General features: G+C 38.0%; 1 protein-coding gene across 2 annotated transcripts in view; it reads right to left on the reverse strand.

The window, feature by feature from the left end:
• DSCAM (DS cell adhesion molecule) overlaps nucleotides 1-17,312 on the reverse strand; it is a 401,510-nt gene that overhangs the window by 118,311 nt on the left and 265,887 nt on the right. The window lies entirely within an intron of this gene.

Below are 17,312 nucleotides of genomic sequence, written 5' to 3' on the forward strand. Positions count from 1 at the left end.
ATATATGCTCTACCATTTTGTATGACAGTAATGACCTATCAAAATAAGGGCTCAATTAAACCAGGAGCTGTACAAAATTAAAAGAAAGGCTCTGCACCAAAGAGCTTACAGTCCACGTATGTGCTGAGTGCATAGTTAAACTGTACTGAACTGAAAGTATAATTAAACTGACAATAAACCTAGCTAGATTTGAGATTTTGTTGTATTCAGAGGGTATTTGCAGAACAGTTTGGACATAATTGTCAACTTCATTAATCATTCAGGACTTTAAAAAATTTTAATGTTGAAAAAAGTACTCTCTTGCTAGTAAGAATAGGCTTAAACTCCAAGTATTTTCACATTTTGGAATAAAAATTTTCTGGAAATAGGAAGAAAAAATCCTCAGAGTGTTTTACTGCAATCCCCTCAAAACATGGCATTTTTGAAATGGGCATTTTTGGTCTCTGTGCTGTCCTCAGCAGCCTGTCCTTTCCTTCCCATATGATTTGTCCACCAACGAATAGCATCTGGGTATTTGCAAGAAGGAAGAATCAAAGCCTGTGAGTCTGTCTTTCAGTTCTGGCCCTTTCCCTGCTTGGGAGAAGCTGGAAAACCCTGGACAGCACATAGAACTGCTCTCTTCTGAATGAATCTGTCCGCTCCTTTCAAAGCATATGAGGTGGCAGTAACAAGTCCCTTCTCTAAGCTCCTGCACTCCAGGGCTGCTTCCTGCAATAGCCCCACTCTCCTTGTTCTTATGCATGAACACTTGCCTCTTCTTATCAGAACAACTCACTCATTCCATCTGAACTTTTCTGGGTCTCTATTTTAAGAAGATGACATTGGCACAGGACCTGATTTGAGGCCTTCCTGGTCTTTCCTCCTGCATAGATTGCATCTATTGCTACCGGACAGCAAAAAAATTCTTATTTAAATGAATTAATATAATTGCTATTCTGAAATGTTAATGCTTGGTGGCATGACCTTTTCACATGCCAGAGCTGTTGATGCTTGGATATGACAATATGTCAGGATGCAGCCCTTTCTGTTCAAAGGCTTCCTGAACCAAAACAAACCAATTTGAAAATTAACAGGGCTGTGGAGCTGTGGGTTTGAGTTACAAATGGGATCTAATTACGGGAAGAACTCTTAGAAAGGTCTGGTATGAGACATGAGGCTCTTTAGGCACTGATATGCATTAGTGATGAAGTACGTCTTGTTTAACTCTTTGGCTATTAGGTACCGATTAGTTTTGTCAAAGAGGAGCACTCAAAGAGAAGAAATGATGAATAATCAGAATAGAAAATTAGGACAAGTCTGATTCCATCTTCCAGAGAATAAAAATAGCTTCAGTTTTATCTGGTATCTGTCCAAGTACTAGTACCCACAAGGAGGTTACTTGCAAAAAGTCACTTTTTGTGGCCATCTGCTTGTTGCTTCCAAACACAACAGCTAGCGTACTAGGCCTACGCAGCTGCAGGCCTGTGGGCCCTGTATGTGCAGGTATGTGCACTTGAACATATCTGCCCTCATCTGCAACACCTGAAATAGACCAATTGAAATAGACCAATCCTTTTATGACTTTTGTTCATCAATAAGAGACCCAATTCAAATGAGTGGCAGGCTATTAAGGAGTCCACATTACCATCATTCGCTTGTGCCACCACCTTTCTTCCTTCCATAATCTCCCAAGCCTCCCACATGTCCCTTCCTTCTTCATTTGCTGCACCTCTCCACATCTCCCTCTTTTCCCCTCGATGCAACACACTCCAGTCCCCTTCACCTCTCCCTCTCCTCTTCCTGCTTCAACCTCCTCAGGTTCTCACATGTTCCCTAACCCCTACAGCAAGTTTTCCTCCTCCAGTCTCATTTCCTGCCCCTAATTAAATCATGCCAACCTCCCAAGTCACCTAAGTGATTTTCTCTCCTGCTGCAGTCCTCCTTCCCATCGGTATCTCCTACTTTGAGTTTCTCTGGTGAAGGAGGGAGCACGCGCTTAGCCCACCCGGGAGCTGAGGGGTGGTGTGTGCCTTCCCACGAGGCACCTCAGCTCCCGGGGTGCCTGTGGCCCTGGGCAGGAGGGCTCAGGGTTCGGAGCAGGCCAGCCTGGCACTGGCAGGTCTACCCTCTTCCTTCTTCACAGGTAGGAGCACACAGTGCACACCCACAGAAAACAGGACGCTTGGGTTTGGATTTAAATCCCACAGACCTTGAGGAGCCCGTCTCAGAGAGTCCTTCCTCACGTTCAGGTCTCCTAAACAGCTGTCTACCAAGAGTCCCCTGACGGGTGACAGTGCCAAACCAAACACTGTGACTATCTTGCTTTTTAAAAAACAGAGGCTAGCTTATGAAGCTCATTTTTTTTCCAACAAACTTTCTTAATAAGAGCAGCATAAAAACATGTAAAGAAAGATGACTTTATTCCTCACATACAGCTTTATCCCTGCTTATCCTTCCCTTCCTCTCACATAATCTTCCACATGGATTCCTTATTGCCATAGCAATGCCTCACAGCTAAATATTTCCCCTTCCTCCAAAGCTGATTTTTTACTCTTCACAATTAATCACTAATGATCCTAAACCATAAGCTCTTCTTTTTATCTTCCTCTATGTCAAAAGTTTTCTGATAACAAAGCCACATTCCCAAGGATATTTTAGGCAATGTATTTCTTCATCCTCCAACTATCTTTAATCAAATTACTGATGCAAATAAATGAGATAAATATGCTGGCTCTTTACTGACAATCTAGAAAACTGTAAATAAGCAAACTAAATCTGTACGATATATGCATGAGATATTCTCTCAGGATATCTTAAAAAAAAGTGAAGGCATTTAGAAATATATCAAGATGATTCAGATGCCATATTAAGTGTGTGTATCCTCTATATCTCTTCAAATATACATTACATACACACACATATAATGATATGTATTTATATAAGAGAATTTTGGAAGGGAAGGGCATGTTGCTGTGCATGTTCAAGGAATGCATAGCATCATGTTCCAGGTTTTTGGAGTAGGCTTCCCTATGGGACAAATTAACCTAGTTCTCTCTGCTCTGGGGTTCTTCACGTCTTTCTCTGAAGCATGCCATGTGGTGATGGGCATTGTTAAAGGTCTATTGGTCAAAATTGGACAAAATAGAAGCTACAGTTCACAGATTATGGCAATTTCCATTTTCAAGGTATGCATATTGCTGCCAGCAACATTAATCTAGGAGATCTCTCTGTTTAGAGTTGGGCTTCCATTTGGAAAGCTGATTTGTTTATCCCTTTTCCCAGGTCAACCCATTGTTTTCCCCTTTCTTCGTGGCAATCCAGTAAGGAGTAATCTCATTGCTTTATAGTATTAGCAACAACATAATTAAAAATCAAAGTGCAAAATTCAGTAGTTGAGGTTACTCTTAAGGATCATGGAACTGTCTCACACAAAACAATAACCTTGTGCCCCACTCTTGAAGGAAACTGAACCTGGACCTTTCCTAAAATTCAGTAAAAATTACTTAATCTGACTTTCTTTTCTCTGCTTCTGCGGAGAGTTTCATCAGGAACTGAATGCAAATAAAACCGAAAACATTTAATTACCTTGACAAAGATTACTCTCATTATCCAGAATAAGGAGGCTATAGTAAGTTAGGTGAAGCTTGAGCGAAGTAACAGAAACTTTTGAATCCTTTTAGAATAAACCTTCACAAATTACTAGAAAACTGAAAATCACATTCATTTCAAAAATTATGTAGGGAGTGTTGGGGGGCAATAACTATTTTTTCTCTCTTTTAGCTCATAGATGGAAATAACCATGTGGAAAGAAAGCAAATTGAAAGGCTCCCTATCTTTAACTTTGTAATTAAACACTAAATAACCTTGTAGCATCCTTAAATGACTCTAAGACTGACTGAAGTTCTCAGTATGTTTAAGAACTATCACTATCTGTAGTCTCCAAATGGTATTTTTCTAGCAAACTGGCTGTGGTGAGAAGAGAGGAATACAACACCACCAACACCACAATTGATGGGGAGATGCCATGTGACACTGTACAATGTGTTTTTGAGCTGTATTGAAAGTTAGATTGCTGATCATAGCCAAACATTAATGCAGATTCAAGTTCCTCTTGGGAAAGAGGATGGAAAAGATGCAGCAGATAAACAAATCTAATGATACTAATGATCTGGAGATAGCTGAACACAGTGAGAATTTGAGAGTGTGCTTGGTAACAGACATGTCCCAGACTCTGTCAGTGATGTGACTCCCAGCATATCAACATGTCTCACCATGTCTCCACCTCTCTTGGTCTGAAGATCTCTGCTCTGACAGGGTGTCCTCCCACATAACTCGGCTCCTTCACCGGAGCAGGCTCGAACTGGCCAGTTTGGGGAAATGTCTGTCACCATAGTGGGATTCATCTTGCAAGCATCTGTGCCAAGCTAGGCATCGTAGACTTCCTCAATGGAAAGAAAGACACTTACAGAGTGCTATTCATCTAACCAGATGAACTGTGCCCTCAGAAGCCTCTTCTTTACCCTGATCATTCAGGAACCTGCAATGCCTTGCTCAGTTGCAGAGATGTGCACACTAGTGCTATAATGAGGGAAGATGAACGCCATCTGGTTTTCTTGTACAGTTTCTAGAAGAGAGGACCATGGCCCTTTGATGATTTAAACAACCTTGGGTGAAAATAACATCGTGAATGAGGATAGGGGTTGTGATAAGAGAAAACTGCATTAAAGTCGAAATGAATATATATTGAAAAAATGAATTAAAATTCCCATTTAACATTTAAGCCAAATTCCGCATGTCCTCTCATACTGGTCAGCCACAGTGAGAATACTCTTCTGTCCATGATAAATGAGATTTTTCTACCTCAAAAACAAATTCCCTCTTCCTCAATCCACTTTTGCTCAGGCAAAGAAAGCCCATGCAACTACTTTACTTACATTTAAGGAATACTAGCTCTCACACTATAATTAGTTGACTTCTATTTGTTAATTTATTTTCAAATTTAGTAGACTTCCAGGAGTCAGTGAGTGCATTGCTAAAATTCTTCTCTTAACTTCAGTTTTCTCTTTCTGATAAATGACATTTTTGCTTACTTAAGTAGCATCTCTCCAGAATTCAAATGGTGTCCTGAATCTATCAGAGAATTTTAAATCAATAGGACTGCTCAAATACTTCAATTTAAGCACACAGTTTCTTGGTAAAACTGTGACCTCTCCAGCAGGTGAAAATAATGCTCTTAGTCCTCATTCTCAAGAGATGCACAAGACTAGAAAACAAACTGCATGTCTCAAAGGGTGAAAGAAATATGTTAATACAAAAATAAGCATCCTATTTCTATGAATACAAGTTATTTTCACAAAAATAATGGCTGCATAATTAATGAGAACTATTTTCTACTGATATTCAGTAATTTTGAAAATGAACTTCATGTTTGTGAGCTACTCATGTTCATCTTTTGTGAACCTCCTGAGAGACATGTTCTTTTACGATAAATATTTTAAAAATTAAATTTAAAATATTTAAATATTTAATGAAAGTGAATTTCAAGTGTAATATTTTACTGTACTGCTTGGAATTAGTAAAGAATTTGTTGTGTAAGCAATGCAACTCTCAAAATAATACAGGGTGAATTACATAACTAATCAATATGGCATAAATTTCAAATTCAAAAAGCAAATGTTTTGAAATTAATTGCCGCTGAGGTTCCAGACTAGGAAAAATAATTTCAAATACGTAAACCTGAGAAATTTGAGGAGAGAAGTAAAAATTTAATGAATTAACATGACAGAGTGAATTATTTAATCAGCTTTAGTTTCAGGAGTCTACAGTGTATCTGAACTAAACTCAGAAAATGTATTGATAAATATATTCCCAAAAATATTTTTAAAACAGAGAAAACCAAATCAGATTACTTTCTACCCCCAACCCGCCCTAAAAGGAAGGCTAGTAGCTTTTTGTACGCTTCCACTAATAACTGTTAGATGAATGGATTTTTGGACAATAGGCAAGAGCATCATAACCAGTTCTATTAGCAAAATAATTTTCTGTAGAACGGTACGAAAAACAGGATTGCCGTGGAAAAAGAGACTGTGCACAGCAGAAATGGCATCTTTATGTTTCTATTTAGTGAAGAGTGACGTCCATAGGAACTATGATATATAAATAACAGAGAGAAATTAAACACAGATATGACCAGTGCATGTCCCAGCTACCTAAGTCTGTATTACAAATCCCGTATCAAAACAAGAGACTCAGTGGTATATAAAAACTGAATTATTAGGATATTAGGACATCCATACAAGGTAATCTTTGAAAAAAATTCTAAAAAGAAATAGATCACTGAGTGGGAATGAATAAGGATTCTGTATACCCTAAAATACCATTTCAGCTAGCTAGTGCACTGATATAAATGGAGTTACTTTGATTATAAGTAGTATTCAAACATGTGTTTCCAAGACAGAACAGGCCTTGTTTGATGCTAAGCTTTAATAAGAATGACAATGATGTCTTGAGTACTTGGCAGCTTCACCAGCGCCTCATGATCTGATTGAATATGTCAGGGTAAAGGCTGTGAACATTTAGGGTTCATATCTTATTCACTCAGAAGCGGTTTCAGGTCACATTACAGGAAAAGAAGTTGATTTATTTTGCATGACAACTATGAATTTTAACCAAAAGACACATTAATAAAATAAAAAAGGTCTTTTCTCTCAAATCGCAAAGGCAGTTCTTTCCTCTTCCTGAGGTCTTTTCTTGCATTAGTTTTATGTTTGTACAGTGCAAACTGCTGTCTTCAAATGATACACATGAGACCAGCAGCTGCTTATATTTCTCGGTCTTTCCTTTGACTTTGACATGGTTCTGAAATGAATGTGACTTTCTTTCGCTTTGCCATGCAGCTTCAATTCCCATTTTGTTTAACTGCACTTCCTAATAACCAAGAGAAAGAAAATGGGAAATGATAAGCTGACAGCTTTGTTCCCTGCAGTCAGTGATAGTAAAAGCCTGTGGAAATTTGTGACAAACTATGGTAACCCACATGAGGCACTGGAAAATCAGTTTCATCAAAGCTTGGCTAATTGTCAAAACAAAAATAAGTGATCAAAGATCTATAAAAAATTACATAAGCATGTATAAAATTGTGATTTATGAAGACTTAGACAAAGACCATCTTCCTTCACGAGAAATTAATGGACAATATTAGTGTTACCATCATCGCCATTGTTCAAAAGTATGGATGCCTAAAAATTAGTATTAGAAACATGTATCCATTAAGTATAAATTTCTTGGGCCACTTTCTATTCCAAATCAATTATGATCTTTCATCACCCTGTATAAAAGTCAGGCTGGAAAGAGCAGGAATGTTAAATAGTTAAAACTAGCAATATATAATTTTAGATAACTTCTCCAATGCTTTGATCTTAAATTGAATTCAGTCTGCCATCAAGATGGCATCAAGTTTTAATGTTAAATGAGAGGATTACTGCTATCGTAATTGTACAGTGCTCTAATTTTTTGTGACTTACTGAATGCAAATCAGTAAAACACAGAGACTAGAATCACATGGGAGTGTGCTCATTTTCTTACAAGTTGTTATGCTTTAAACTTTCCATTTGTGCCCTTTCATTAAAAATACCCGAACAGTTTACAGGTTTAAAAGAAAAAAAAAAAAAGGGTGGAAAGTCACTGGAAAACACAAGCTTTAATCAGAATATATTTTATGACCCAGCGATTCCCATGGGTTTTTTAGATTTTGGAGGCTGTGAAGTGACATGTGTAAATGTCCCTCCCAGGGGAAGAGAAGCAAGCACTAATTGAGGTATTGACGGGTTTAAATGAAGCAGAAACACACTAAGAAACTCTGGCTACAACAAAAATGAGTATTGGTGAGCAATGCATGCTGGGACATTAATGGTTTTCATTCACTGCTCATTCATGCAAGTAAGTATACTTTTAAGCACGGTGACTTGGGTCTGTAACAGCTCAGTTCTGCGCTAAAAAGCTATGAAATGCTATCTGCTGATGTATAAGAGAGCTCTGGTAGAACTAGTCTCGTCTAGCCTTTCAGAATGAATTATATTTTTATTGACTAGATAGATGCAAATAGACCAATAGCATCTGATACTCTGATGATGGGAACAGAACTCAAATGTATTACAATCAGCAAGATACAACTCTCTATATATTTATGTAGGCAGTCTCTTTGTACATACATTAACACAAACAACATATATATATTCTGCATATTAATACTAACAGAAAGGCATTACTGCATGGTATATATACACAAAAGCATTCACTTGTGCATGGAGGTAGAGCACATTCACAGAACCAGTCAGTGGCATTCATCTCAGCCTAACTTCATGTGGCTAAAAATTAGTCATCCAAGCCTTCAGCTCATCAAATGAGGACTTCTTCTATAGCAGTCCTTGGGGAGAAACAAGACCTTCCAGAGGGCCATTCATCTTGCCTTAAAGATGATGAATGGCTTCTTATGGATGGTAAAAGGAGCTCAGGGTGAGCTGCTTAGACTTTTACAACCAACCTTTAGAAGTCTAGCTTAAAGTCAGGTGAATCCAGTGCTAAGGGTCTAATCTTAAATTCTACCTTCTCTTAACTGAGGAGATTCAGGATGTCAATAAATGCTACTATCTCAGGAAAGACAGGAAAGGAGATACAGCTGGGGAGAGTAAGATCCTAATAAAAAGCTCTGAAGACATTTATTTTAATGGACATCAATTTGGTTTCTTCAGTCAAAATTCTAATATTTGCCCCTTGTCACAGAGACCATCTGGGGATGGTTTGGGAATGGTCTGACCATCTATGGAGTATTAGCTCTGCTTGTTGTTGAAAAACAACTAACTTGATTCCTAATCTATTCTATCTTTTATTTTCCACTATGAGGTCTATTTTCTACTTTGACTGCTCAGCATGCAAGCAGCTTCTGCAGGGAAAACAGATCTCTCAAATTGGTCAGTAAAAGGAGAACATTTCTAGAAGACAGGGGAACCATCTTAAAGGCTGCACAGTCTAGGAAAAAATGGTAGGTAACTTGTGTACTTAACAATTCTTTTAATAGATGTCTTATGGAAGGAGGGAAATACTAGTAAAGAAAAGCAAAGAGGGCTTAGATAAACACAATATTTACAAAGTAAAGATATTCAGTATAATATTCCTGTGAGTTACATTTACCCATAAATAAGCAGCAGCTCTTCAGAAAAGGAAAATTGTCACTTACCTTGATTAAATCTAAAATTAGGACCCCTGTTGGGGATTTTTTTGGTGCCTTTTACATTCATTGCTGTCATGTTGTTGCAGTGTTTTATCAAATATAAAGGCTAGGCCTTTCCACTGAGTATTTTGGGACTATTACACTGAAAAATTAATAAAGCTTCCAGTCAAAAGCAATGGCTGATAATTTGGCTCCAGTACCCAAATACCTAAGGCCAGAGGAAGCAGACTCTGATTTGAACCAGGGTTATGGTTATTTTGGCTTATTCAAAGCAGCCAATATACTCATCCAGCTGTGAGCCAGAGAACAGCTGAAAAGGAGTTTTAAAGCCAAATTTTACACTACTGTTTCTGACGTTGACGGCGTCCTGCTATATAACTGGAGTCCTCCTATATAACTGGGGTCAAGGTGTGCATGTGTTTGTGCTTGCATGCGTGCATATGCACCTGTTTGTGCGTGAATAAGAGGAAAAAAAAATGTTTTCCATGGAGTCAAATAAGGAGAATTATTTCATTACCTGGAAAAGAAGACAAAGCAACCCTCATTGCCTTCTTCCCTTGACCTTCAGTTGTCCTGTGGACTTCTCTTTTCAATACACTTTTAAAAAATGTTCCTATTTCTCTGGAGACCTTTTTTACCCCTCGGCCAAGGAAAGGCGTCGTAAATACTAGTCTTTCAGGCAGGAGTAAATTATAGCCATCCATCTCATGAACAAAGCACATGGCACAAGGATGCAGGTCTCTTTCCTCCACAGTACCTCCCCACATCATTAATGTTATAAGGAGTTCAAAGGACTTGGTTTATTTTTTTCCTTTAGATTGTGTTTCAAATGAATAGGAACTCCCATTCCCTCTTCCAAATACAGAACGAACACCCAAAAGCAGAGGCCAAAATGGCAATGGTGATAATGTAACTACCAGAAAAGTAAGAAGGAAGTTAAGCTTCTAAGCACAGTTTGACATATTGTATATGATGGATGTTGAATATGATAAATGAAGCAGCTAGTTACAGCAGCAATATGAAAATACTTGTTTGATTTTTTTTTTTTTAACCAGATTGTCAAATGTTTCTTTTTTAATCACATCCTTAACACACACACACGCACGCACACGCACACACAATCTGTGCTTAGATCTAAACTTAGTAGGTAAATTATTAAATTATCTTCATAGAAAGAGTTTGGCTTTAGGAAATCTAGGAGTCTGAAGTGTTGATCCGGTGATTATGGGTTTTGCTTTTATTTTTTAAAATTATATTCCATTATAAAAGGAATAATCATAACTGAATATTGCAGGTTTATGCACTATATAACAACCTTATTCACATACACAGGGAGGTCAGGTTTTATGTTCAGGTTTTATTGGGGTGGTCTTCCTCTTTCTATGATGCATTTTAGAGTTTCTTGTAAGTTGGTATGAAGCTTTTCAGAACCATTCCTGTTGGGACTTTGGACTATCCTTTTTTTTGTCAGAGAACAGCTAATTTCTTCGACCCAAAACTTTTTATGAGAATGTCTCTTTGACAAAGGTATTGCTGAAAGGGGTTTATTAGCTCAGCATTCAATTACTGGTCAAAAGATGAGAAAAAGAGACTACAAACACTCAGAGTAAGCAATATAGTCAATGACCACTGCCTATTTGAGGACACAACCTTGCATCTAAATGCCTCAGCGTCTCCCTCCCCATTTTCTCTTTTGCTAGCATGACAAACATTTCACTGTATACACAGGCTTGGGTAAGGTCAACAACACAAAGGAAGTAAAACAAGACAGACTAAAACTATTAGTTCATTACCTTCAATTACTTCAATTAATATTTGATTTTATTTGCAAAATGAAATATTTCCTATAACAGACTGAGAAATACTCATCCCACTATAGCTTATAACTTGGCTGTAAGGACATCAAGATGTAAGAATGGCCAAGCGAGGCTTTGAAATTCATTTCTCTGCATCACATCTAACCACTATTTCAGGGATACCCTCTCACTTTTTATGACTACACAGAAAGAAAGGGTTTGTTGGTCCCTGGTTGTAGCGCAGCGCTGCCCAGTAGATGGGGTGGATGGCTCAGGCTTGGAAAGGAGCGATCAGGGCTTTCATGTTCCCAGCTGCGAAAGTAGGATGCCCTGTATTTCCTTGGCTCCACAACAGGTAATCTGAAAATGGTGAAAACTCTGGCTGAAATGGGGGTCTCAGGATTTCCCAGCCCCCTGTGATGAAGCTGAGGACCCTGAGTGTGCTTGTGGTTTGACACCATGGGTGGTATCAAGCTCTGAGCTCCAAAGCTCCTGGTTCAGCTTTTACTACCATCTTCCTGAGACATCTGGGAGGATTCGTAGTCAGCCATGGCCGGTCTGGTCCCTCAGAGCCTGGTTCCTGGGCAATAATTTATGTTGAAATCTACTGGTGGGGAGCCAATGGATGGAACTTTCTGAATATTTCTAAGCATTTATTTTCAACTGTTGTCTGTGCAAATATCTAACATTTTATTTTTCTGTCCACAAAAGCATTGGAAATTATACAAAGAAATGAAATCATAATTTTCAGCAAGCGATCATTCATAATCATAATTTCCCTATGACATAGAACTCGTCTGTTTATTTTATTCATAAACAAATGCAAGAGCCATCAGCAGCTGTGCAAGCTTCCCTTCTTGTTAATCTGTCTCTGTTATGAAACTGGATTCAGAACACCAAACACTTTTTAGACAGTAATGTTACTTCATTCACCATAAACCCAGACAGATTTCAAATACTGTCTAAGGGGCAAAAGACACTGCTTTCCATTATCAGCTTCACAGGCTCTTCAATTCCTTGTGTGAGCTGACTTAATTAGACACATGGCCAATGGCTTAACCAATTAGATAATTTTTTTTTTTTTTTTAAATTGTAGAAACCTTGTATTAAGCAACAGTTAGAGCTACTTATCTTATAAAGACTATGATATAAGCACAGAAATGGCACAGTTGCTTTTAAAACTCAGTGCTACTGCTTCACTTACTCCAGGAGCTTTCACCAAATGAGATCTGCTAGTTAGAGGTGATATAAAACACTGAAAGCAGGAGAATAAAAATGTATATTACAGTTCTGAACTTGTCCAAAAATCAGACCAACATGTTTACAAAAATCTTCAAAATGCAAATTCTGACAGAAAAGGAAAAAAATTATGAAAATTTATGAAAATTCTCAAAACTGAACCTTTTTTTCAGCCAAACAATACTAGTACAATAGCTCAAATTCATGAAGCTAAATTCACTCTAAGGGACATGGATTTCCTGATGGTCGTCTGGGAATACATTCCTGACTCTTTAATTCATTCCATCAGGAACTGAAAGAATAGTTTTGCCAAGTAAAATACAATGCACAAGGTTATGGTATTATTGAATCAGAAGCAAAAAATCTCTTATTTACTGTGAAGTAAAGTTATCACTAATTTCTAGTCAGCTTCTTGTTTAATGAATTTCCCCATCGATGAATTCTTCTAGGTTTCTTACTAAAAACAGACTGCATGATTGATGAGCAGGACACAATCTAGTGTTGTATACCCATGCAACTTCTCTTCTGCAAATAACTACTCAAATCCAGCTTTTTTTTTGGTAGCTGCTTGTAATGAAAGATTTATCATATTACCTAAGATCCTGTAAAAAACATCCTGAGATTTTATCTTGAGAAGCTCTTGCACTTCTGCTCTCTGTTAACTGATGGAAAATCTGGCTGTTCTTTGAAATTTGGCATGAAAAATCCCTTGTTGTTAAAGAAGTGCTACACCTTTGTCCCATATTATTTCACTGAGAACACACAGTTGAAAGATGCTGAAAAATGACATGACTTTTTCACTTTCCTTACTAGTAAGAGAAATTAACATAATAACAGTATCAGCGTGATGCCAAACTAGTAACTGAATATGAATGTTCTAAAAAGGTAGATGCTGTCACCTTCAAAGCAGCTGCAACTAAAACTCTAAACTGGGACAAACCTGCCAGATTCCCACATCATTTCAACTACTTATGCAAGGAAAAGGGTGATAAAAGCAGATTGCTTCTCCACCCCAATTTATTATCTTTTCTGTCTAGTAAGTGGGTCATTGATCATATTGGACACCTTCAGGACATTTTGTGGACAACAGGTTTTTTCCCTCAATTCCTAGGAAAGAAAATGGGGGACTATTCAACCAGGCTGCTTTGTCCAAGTCTCCAGATCCAGCAATTGGCTTCAAGAGTTTGTTCCACCTTCCATTAGTATTGAATCCTGCAATTTGTATGACAGAAGTCTATTTTGAAGACTAAGTATTCAGACTCTACTGGTGGCAGACTTCAAAAATATGTAAGAATTAAAGTATATACAGAACTGTAAGATATCCTCTCTGGATTAATCTTACACGGATTAAGAAAGAAACTTATTTTAAATGGTAAATTTAAGGACATAAAATTTCAATAAACAAAATAACTGAAACTCCAAAACAGTCTCCTATTTTGTTGTGATCATGTTTGATGATACATTCTTTAATTACACAAACATTGTTTTCCCACAAGATAAGGTCTCCTTTAGTACAGGGCATACATGGTGCTCAAGGTTATGCAGTTAGTGAATGATACTACTTCTCCTATTTCTGCCTTATTTTTGATCATGCATTTGGTTAAAAAATAGTAAATGAAATGAAGCAAGAAAGAAGAGTGGTCTTTTGGCTAGGCTTGCTGAATGCCACATAGGATACTTCCATTTTACTCTGTTTTCTGTGGCAAAATTAAGGTTTCCTAGAAGGTTATTTCCCACCTTCTTTGACAGATGTTGTTATGTTCCTTCCTTTATTTCTAGGTGTTCAAGTTGCTTTGCAAAATTGCTGAACATCCCTGAATGCAATTGAAGTCTTCCTAAAAATACGCCCTGATTATCTAGACAGTGAATTATTTCTACAGATAATATGTGACATATGTTTGCTGTCTTTTGAGGTAGTTACACAGCTAGAAAAGAAAAGATCCAAACTCATATTTAACAAAGGTTTTACAAGGATAACGTGGAAAATTCTTAAAGTTGGGTGGTTCCTGAAACGTTCCTGTATTTATGCTGTGTACTTGACTCAGTTGTTCTGTATGAGCAGCATCAACCAAGACACAGAGTGCCCAGAACTAGTCTTACAACAAATAGCTCATTAAGAAGCTGAACTCTAGTGACCTGTGAAAAAAAAAAAAACAAATGCAATCATATCTGCAGCACTGAAGAAAGGAAAAGCCTTCTCAGCCCTGTGTCAGTTAAATACATTTTTAATACTCCTGCTAACAAATAATAATCCTTTGATTTTCTTTCCAAAAGCTTGTAAAGTTGCTGGCAGCTCCAGTAACTCTTCCAGTTTCTATTGTCAGCTCTGCCGGTTTCTCATAAATCTCACTAGTCTTTTACACCTCTCTCTCCAGAGCTCATGTTCCTTGCCTCAGATTTTGCCAGAATAAATCCCTACAATTTTACACAGTTCTCCCCCCTCCCCAACCCCCCCAAGTTTACCCTCCTGTCTGAGCAGGCCCCTGTTGTGTTTTTTAATTAGATGGTGCCCTTTGCAGAGAATGGGACTTGGAGGCAAAGAGGTGAAAAAAGGGTCACTGGTGATTTATTGCATGTATCAGGGCTGAGCTAGCTGGTAAGTGCAAGACAGTAAACCTGAATAATTAGTTTTGTAGGGAACATTGGAAGATTTGGTACTCCAATTAATGTGAAAACAGAAAGGAATCTGAATCATTATCTTAATCTTATCGAAAGCTCTCAGGAAGTGTAAAAACAGGTCATCTGTCAAGAATTCCCATGTCATTATTACTGGTAAGAAAAGATACCACTCAAGAGCAGCCTCTGAGCTGGTTTTCTCTTTCTCTTTTGAGATCACCTAGAACCATAGAGTACAAAAATGTAAACTAAGATGTTGCTTTAGAGACTAGTCTTTCAACTTTAAGTTTTCCAAAATATTTGCATGTCAGCTATCTTGGACTTGCTTCAGGGAGGCTGGTTTGCTTTATATTTTTCATATAAAGTAGCATCAGCATCAGGAGCACACACTTTTTAAAATTCAATGGTTAGGGAAAAGCGATGGAGGAATAAAGTTTTGGTAGCACCCTTCATCTACATTGTTATTGATGGCTAATTACTGCGTGACTGAAGCAGTATTATTGTTATCATCAGAGAATCTAAAACCACAGTCTTGTGGATTAAAAAAAGCACAGCTCTGGAAGATGATGATATTGACAGCTCTTCGAGGAAGATGTTTGTCAGCAGCTCCCACATAACCCTACGGAGGAGGCAGCATTAGGGAAGGAGAGCTCCTGGCAGCCCTGTTAACAAGCATCTTGTGCAGCCCAGGGAAAACCATTCAACCTTTCTGTGCCCGGCGAACCCATCGCTCTTGGCAATTGTGCACAGCTTACTTCTAGAAGCAGAATAATCACATTTCTCAGTTCAGTAAAAGAAAAACAGGAAAATCAAAAATATATAGCTCAATAAATTGCCACTTCCATAGTTCAGAAGGAAAACTTTAAAAGATGGTAACAGCCAAAATCCATAGGTAACAAAAAGTTCAGTCTTTCTTAGTGAACTGGGCTGTGCCGAGGCAAAGCCAGGAAGGGTTTAGCAGTTAAGTGCTGTGGGACACCCGCTGGCCCCGCTGCCTTGGATAACGGGAGCAGCTCTGTTCCTGTGATTGTCAACAGCAAAACCCACGTGCCGAGCACGAGCTTGAAATTGTTGCTGTATCACGGCCTTGTTGCAGGGGTGTAAGTGAGATCACTCATAATTTTAGAGCTCGAAAGGCCACGTGGGTGAAATACTGGTGCTGTAGAAGGCCAGAGGAGCTTTGCCACTGACTTTTGCTTGACCAAGGTTTCATGTGCTAAAGTAAGAGTTATACTGGCAACTCTCCTGCAATCTTACTATCCAATGCTCATACAAGCTAAAAGGGAGGTACTAAATGAGAACTAAATTGTAGAATATTAAAAAAAAAAATCATTTCTGTTTAATAAAAACAAGAAAAAAAATCTCACAGGGTCCTTAATATTGCCTATTACTATGCATACCCTCAATTCATGACTAACGCAGTTTAATTCAGTCACAGGGTATGCTTTAAACAACTCAGTGCTGCATTATGTGCTGCACTTGAGATGTTCAAGATCTTAATTGTTTGTTCTCTTCAGTATCCCTCACCCAAGAAGCTAATGAAAAATTCAGTCATGATGGTATTGTTTATGACATACATAGCTGTGGCACATGATAATTTCACAATCATTTCAAGACACCATGTGGTTTCTTTTGACATTTCGTGACAGGCTGTGTTATCAAGCACAATTGTTTGCACAGGAAACAACTGTAACACGTGGTCCTTGGGACATTATGTTATCTCCTGATAATGATGTCATTAACATGTGTATACTATAATTAATGACTACAAGAGAGACTCATTTGAGTAAGGCTTATGAATCCATTTCATCTAAAAAGGGAAAGAAAACCTATAATCATTTGGGCTCAGATCCTGAAAGCTACTTACTTGCAACCTGCTGCAGCTACACTGGGTGACCCATTAATTGAGGCATATTAACCAAGAAGCATTTATTTCTCAGTTATATTACAGAAGCTTGGATTAGAATCATTATCATAATGATTGTTCTCATAGAGATCAATGAGAGAAACAGGAACCTAGCAGTGCTCCAAAACCCTTTGTCACCCTATCTCCTACCAACGGTAGCCAGGAAACAATTATAGTTCATCTGTCTACATAGCTAACATAATGAAGCTGAAGACACGTAGGTAGCAAACCCACTGCGGTTAATGCCACCCCGCCTTTCTTCTATAAGCCAGAAGACAGAAAAACACACTTCTTACATCCTTGTCTGTGTGCCACATAGAAAGCAAACTGTCTTAAAGGCAGTTCAGACACGTGAAGCTTTCTTATATAAGTTTAATAGTTTCTATCCCTCACTGTTATAATGAGCATCCTCTTGACCAGGTAAAATATAGTCTGGTTTTGTCATCATATTTTTGCCAATATATTTGACTGTTTGATGTCCTGATGTTAGTCATGCCATAGTTTTAGTATAATGTCTATTGTGCTTTCACTGCAAACTCAATTCTGC

Source organism: Mycteria americana, chromosome 1 (genome assembly GCF_035582795.1).
Source record: "Mycteria americana isolate JAX WOST 10 ecotype Jacksonville Zoo and Gardens chromosome 1, USCA_MyAme_1.0, whole genome shotgun sequence".
Lineage (NCBI taxonomy): Eukaryota > Metazoa > Chordata > Aves > Ciconiiformes > Ciconiidae > Mycteria > Mycteria americana.